Genomic DNA, 6,394 nt, shown 5'->3' with positions numbered 1-6,394 from the left:
CAACCACAGGGTCTGCATTCTGACCAGGTCTAGACTGATTTCTGGATCAGGGAACCTGGGAACCAGAGCCACATGGCATACGAGATGAGGAAATGGCCAGACTGGGATTTTCTGCCCTCACCAAATCAGCTTCTCCTTGGAGAATCACCAACTACCTACTGTAGATTTCCCAGAATCTTCACATCTTAGGAGGTAGGATCTATTATTTCCATTTAGAGATTTGGACACTGAGGTTAAAGGACTTGCCTAAGACCTCTAACATAAATTGTTTATAGTCAGGACTAGATTCTTGTTCCATATGCCTTTGAAAAAGCCTAAATTACTAACTACTGCTAGGTACCGGCTTCTAGATCAGAGCTAATCCACCCTGTTGGCATTAGGAAGATAGGATAGCATAGCCCACTGGTTCTCAAAATGTGATCGCTGGGCATCAATATCACCGGGAAACTTGTTAGAAATGCAAATTTTGGGTTAGATAATAGAACTTTCTGACTCAGAAATTCTGGGGCTGATACCTGGCAATCTGAGTTTTATTTATTTATTTTTTTTCAACGTTTTTTATTTATTTTTGGGACAGAGAGAGACAGAGCATGAACGGGGGAGGGGCAGAGAGAGAGGGAGATACAGAATCGGAAACAGGCTCCAGGCTCCGAGCCATCAGCCCAGAGCCTGACGCGGGGCTCGAACTCACGGACCGCGAGATCGTGACCTGGCTGAAGTCGGACGCTTAACCGACTGCGCCACCCAGGCGCCCCGGGCAATCTGAGTTTTAATAAGCCCTCCAGGTGATTCTGATGTACCCTGAAGTTGGAGAATCTTTGGTGTATAGTAGAAAGAGCCATTTTGGGGGAAAAAAAGATACATATTTAAAGCACATTTGCTTTAAGTAAACTTTTATTGATATACAATATAAACACAGAAAAATACACAAACCAAAAGTGTACAGCTCAATGAATTTTCACAAAGTGAGCACACTTGTGTAACCAGCACCTAGATCAAGAGACAGAACATTATCACCAACTTGGAGAAGCCCCTTTGTGTCTCCTTCCTGGTGCTACCTCTCCTCAAAGGATAATCCTGACTTCAAACACCACAGATTAGTTTTGCCTAACATTATATACTTTTAAAAATTGTAGATGAAGACAGAATCTGGAGCCAGAGGACTTTGATTGGATCCCTGGTTCTCTATGGAGTGATCTTGGACCAGTCATCTAATTTCCTTGAGACTCATTTCCTTCTCTGTATAATGGTCATAGAAAAATCTCAGACCTTAAAGGGACACTAGCTTTCTCAAACTTGTCTAGTGTTAAGAATCACCTGGGGCACTAGTTTAAAAATTCACATTCCCCAGAGCATACATTCTTAATATGACAAAAATTGGTTGTGGGTAGGAAGATTTTTTTGCTTGCTTATGTAAAAGCACATGTATACATATGATACATTAATAGATATACAGTACATTTGTGATACTGAAATTTCATGGGGATAATTAGGGGAAAATGTCTAAAAATATTCCTTAGAGAGATAATAATTTAAAAAAGGTTGAGGGGCGCCTGGGTGGCGCAGTCGGTTAAGCGTCCGACTTCAGCCAGGTCACGATCTTGCGGTCCGTGAGTTCGAGCCCCGCGTCAGGCTCTGGGCTGATGGCTCGGAGCCTGGAGCCTGTTTCCGATTCTGTGTTTCCCTCTCTCTCTGCCCCTCCCCCATTCATGCTCTGTCTCTCTCTGTCCCAAAAATAAATTAAAAATGTTAAAAAAAAAAAAAAAAAAAAAAAAAAAAGGTTGAAAAACACTGTCCTACAGCAGTGATTCTTCAAGTGTGGTCTGTGGTTAAAAATGCAAATTCTCAGATGCCTGGGTGGCTCAGTGGGTTAAATGCCTGATTCTTGGTTTCAGTTCAGGTCATGATCTCACAGTTTGTGAGTTCGAGCTCACATCTGGCTCTGCACTGACAGTGGGGAGGCTGCTTGGGATTCTCTCACTTTTTCTCTTCCCCTTCCCTGTTCACTTTCTCTGTCTCTTTCTCAAAATACATAAATAAACTAAAATTAAAAAATGCAAATTCTCAGGCCTGACCCCAGACCTACTGAACCAGAAATTCTGGGGGTGGGGCCCTGCAATCTATGGTTTAACAAATCCTTCAAGTGATTCTGATGGGCACTGAAGTTTGAGAACCACTGCCCTGGAGATTCTAAATGGGGTAGGGTCCCGGAATCTGTACCATTAACAAACTCTCCTAAGTCCATTGCAGGAGACACTGACGTAAAGATTTGAACACACTTTGAGAAACAAAAGTGACTTTCCAGATGGTAAAATATCTTCATTAGAAGGAAATAGGGTAAACAATAATAGCGAAGGTCACTAATTACTAAGCACTTAGCTGGGTCTCTGAATCTGCTTGCACAGCCTTTTAATTCTCACAAACTCATGAAGAAGTTAAGCAGATGGACTCTGAAGCTAGACTGCCTGGGTTGGTACCCAGCTTGTGACTTGGTTTATGCATCTGTAAAGTGAGAATAATGTACTTTCTTCAAAGATTTGTTAGAAGGTTTAAAGATGCTTATTGGTCAGCTCTTAGAACACCTGCCACGTTGGCACCACTTACCCGTAACATGTTTTCATCATCCTTAAGCTCACCCTGTTAAAAGGAGGATTTAAACTCAATGTAACTCCCCAGTGTACTTTCTTAAGAACTAAACTATAATGCAGTGTTTTTCAAAGTGTGATTCCCCACCAGTAGCACACCAGAGTTAGAAATGCAAGTAATTAGATCCCGTCCCAGATCTGCTGAAAGAGAAACTTTGGGGGTGGGACCCCAAAGTTTCAACAAGCACTTTCAGGTGATTCTGATATACACTGGCGTTTGGAAATCACAGCTACAATCTTTAGCGGTTGGGGGAAGGAGGGTGCTTTAAAAAAAAAAAAAAAAAAAAAAAAAAAAAAAAAAAAAAAAAAAAAAAACAACCGAAAAACGCCTAGAGCGGTTGGGAGCAATCCCAGAGTCCCTCCCATCTAGAGGCGAGCAAACTCCGCTGTAGCTGCACTCCGCAGCTCCTGCCAACCCTTCTGGCCGGTGCGCAAGGCCTTCTGGGGCCTGTGGTCCACATCCCTGCCGAGCCGGAGCGCCTGCGCGTTGGCCGCCAACTCGCTCTAGTCGCTGTGGTCGGGGCTCGGGACCGGCTGCCATCTTAGTCGAGGGACTGAGGAGTCGTCGCCGCCCCGAGTCCCGGTAAACACCGGCGGGCGGACTGGGGGCAGTTCTGGGTAGAGGGGGTAGCCCGCATGAGAGTGTCCGAGGAGAACCAGGGGTGAAGGAGTGCGGGCGCGCGGGTGGGGTCCTTAGAGCCACCACTGCTCTCTCACGGAGCCGGTGCCCGTGGGGGGCGCGGGGAGCTCGGGCTAGTGGCCGAGGGATGGGTTGGCCGGAGGCGCGGAGGAGCCACTGTCTGGCCGGCGGCGTGGGGGAGCCCCTCGCCTTGCTGGCGTCAAGTCGTGAGAGGGCTGGGCCGTGGCGGGCGCCAGCAGGGTCCGGCCCCGCGCCCCTCAGCCCCGCCGGGGGCCACTCTCCCGCGGCCCGGCCTACGCTCAGGCCCGGCGGCAGCGGCCGCTCCGGCCGACGTGGCCCTGTGAGGGGCGGCGGCCGGGCCCACCTGACGCTCGGCTGGCCTTACCGAGACTTTTTGGAGCCCCTAGTCGCGAGGCGGGCCCAGCATAGCGGCTGCCTCCTCTTTCTTCCACTCCCCTCCTCCCTCCATTGTCCCCCATCGTGGTGGTCCCGGCCCCGGCGCCCTTTTCGGCGCCCGCTGCCCCGTCGGCACCTCCCGGCGTCGAGTTTTGCAGACGTGGGAGCTGTCACTGCCCTCCCCCTTGAGTGTCCTTTTCTTTAGCAGAGAAAAGAAAAAAGTAGCTGTGAACGTATTCTAAAGGTCGAAACGTGAGGAGGACGTGACTTAGGGGGAACTAAGCGGGGAACTCAAGTGTTCAGACGCAGTCCAGGGCCACGACTCAAAGAGAAACACAGGGTTTGTGCGCTGAAGGTAGACTTTGGGCCTAAAGAGGTGTAACAAGGTGAACGTGCAAACCACCCGAAATTCACGATTTCCCAGTAACAACTCAACTAGTTTGTTGGTTGTATGCGTATCTTCATCTTGTTACGTTTTCTGCCATGGTTCTACAGCTTCAGTATACCTTTTTGGGAGTGAGTGTTGAGGCAGAAGAGTGGGATTTTTTTTTCTTTGAAAATTCATGAGGCTCTGGTGCCAGCCACTTATCATTGCACTTAGTTAGGGTCTCCCACATCTATTACTAATATAATTCGATTTTAAGCAAGTGTAAAGGCAGTGTATTTCCATCTTCAAAATCGGCTAAGGATTTCTCAGTTGAAATAAAGTTCTCATGGCAGATTGCTGAGAGCCTGCACTGTGTATTCATAGATGTACTCGAGGTACAGTTACTTCATTCTTAAGATTAGAAATGAAGGTGGAAATTCAACTGCTGTTTTTAAACAGAGAATGTAAGTTTTTTGGGTGTGAGTCCAAAAATAATTCCTTCATGTTCAGTATATGAATCAAGTCAGAAAGGATATGAAATAAAAAACAAGTGCAAAATACTTTTTCACAGTATTCTAGAGGGAATCATTTCTAAATTCTTTTTAAAAAATTCTTTTCATCTATTGGAAGAGACAAACAAACCAGTAGTTCCCAAATTTGCCCATTAGAATAGGAATTCCAGGATCTCCTTTCCTGAGATTGATTTAGTAGGTCTGCTTTGGCCCTGAAGAATTTTTTTTTTTTTTTTTAAACATGCCTCAGGAAATTCCATTGATCTTGGGAACCACTGAGGCAAACGGTACTGTGGACCTACCAAGGAATTCTCAAAAAGCTTTGAGACCGAAGAGGAAGTGACCAGTTCTGTCCGGGGTTGGCCGAGGAGGTCACAGGAGGTCACGGGAACTGCTCCTGGTCCTGTTGGGTCTTAGATGATGAATAGGAGTGTGATAAGGGTGGGGAAAAGGATGGATAGGACAGTGGAAACACAATGCTGTGTGTAAATGCAGAAGATTGTAGGAGAAAAAGGGTTCAGGGAGTGGGATGGGGAAGGAGAGCATTGTGGGACATGAGGTCAGAAAGGTAAAAGGAGGTAACCATATGAAAAGTTCTAAGCATGACGCTAAAAAACTCGAATTTTATGTTAGCAGTGGATTCAGATTTTAAACGGGAAAGTGATCTCAGTACGTGTGTTGTAGAAAGATTGCTCTGGTAATGAGAGTAAAAGGATGGAAAATGGCTATTGCAGAAGTCTAGCTGAGAGGTGAAAAGGCTTGATTTTGGAGGGAGGCTGTGGGGATGATCAAGGGATTGGATTTAGTTATTTACTAATGCATTATTGTTGCCATATTTTTGGATGAGGAATTTTTAGGTCCAGACTGGGTAAAAGAACTCTTGTTCTGTATAAAGAACCCATTAGCAAATCTGAATAACATTGCCAAGTTATATATATTAATGGTATGAGAACGTATTGTTCATTAGCACTTTTGAAAAGTTAGAACCAGATTGGGTGCAGTTTGGAGGGGAGCTTGGAGATTAGACTGAAATTTATGACTATCAACACTATTGATCTAAGATTGTTTGAAGTGTTTTTCTCTCACACTCAGAAACTTGGTATTAGAATTTTAGAGTTGGAAGAGATTGCAGGGACTATTTAGTCCATGGTGGCAAATATATGTTGGTTTATGGACCAACCAAACTTTGAAATAGCTGCCAGAAGCATGGTATTGAGAAGGATTTGGGTCATATGTATTCTCTGGGAAAGTGAGTTATGATTGATTAGTGATGCTTTCTGTGGACACAGTTATCTAGTGGGAGATGTATGTACCAGGTATATGCCATCCTTAGACTAGTTCAACCTATTAGTTTTCTGTTTAAAAAAAAAATCCAAAACAGGTTAAATAATTTACCTAAAAGTAGTTAAGAGTTAGAGCTAGAAGTAGAACTGAGTTTGTAACTCTTAGTTTGTTATTCTCCAGTGTTATCAAGATGAATGTGTGCTGCTAAAGAGCTTTTGGTATTAGACCGAAAGAAAAAGGGTATTTCTAGCCTGTGCCTCTTGACTGTTTAGGTAAGAGTTTGACAAGGAACTTTGGCCTAGAAGTAAATTTTGTTGTATTTATTCTGACTTAAGACATTTGTTGTTAGTACTGATAGGAAGTAGTCACCTGTTTGTGGTTTTTTTGTTTTCTGCTTTTTTTTTTCACTTCCTTGTTTCTCACCATTCTCTCAGTTTTAGGTTTGGGGATTGGTTTCCTTTATGTGAGTTAAGGCAAAAGTATATAACTGACTTACTTTCTTTTTTCTTTCTTTCTTTCTTTCTTTCTTTCTTTCTTTCTTTCTTTCTTT

At 44.4% G+C, this 6,394-nt stretch overlaps 1 protein-coding gene across 4 annotated transcripts in view; it reads left to right on the top strand.

The window, feature by feature from the left end:
• The first annotated feature begins 3,110 nt into the window (after nt 1-3,110).
• The window catches only part of ITCH (itchy E3 ubiquitin protein ligase), a 146,523-nt gene continuing 143,239 nt past the window's right edge, over nt 3,111-6,394 (top strand). For 3 of the 4 annotated variants that reach the window (XM_049649950.1, XM_049649948.1, XM_049649949.1), the window contains exon 1: nt 3,112-3,228. The gene's annotated coding sequence lies outside the window, so the exon portion shown is untranslated. Of the gene's footprint in view, nt 3,229-6,394 lie in introns of all 4 variants that reach the window. The other variant, XM_049649951.1, reaches the window with a different exon arrangement.

Source organism: Panthera uncia (genome assembly GCF_023721935.1).
Source record: "Panthera uncia isolate 11264 chromosome A3 unlocalized genomic scaffold, Puncia_PCG_1.0 HiC_scaffold_11, whole genome shotgun sequence".
Taxonomy (NCBI): domain Eukaryota; kingdom Metazoa; phylum Chordata; class Mammalia; order Carnivora; family Felidae; genus Panthera; species Panthera uncia.
Note: the sequence above shows the minus strand (reverse complement) of the source record. Positions and strands in the feature narration are given on the sequence as shown.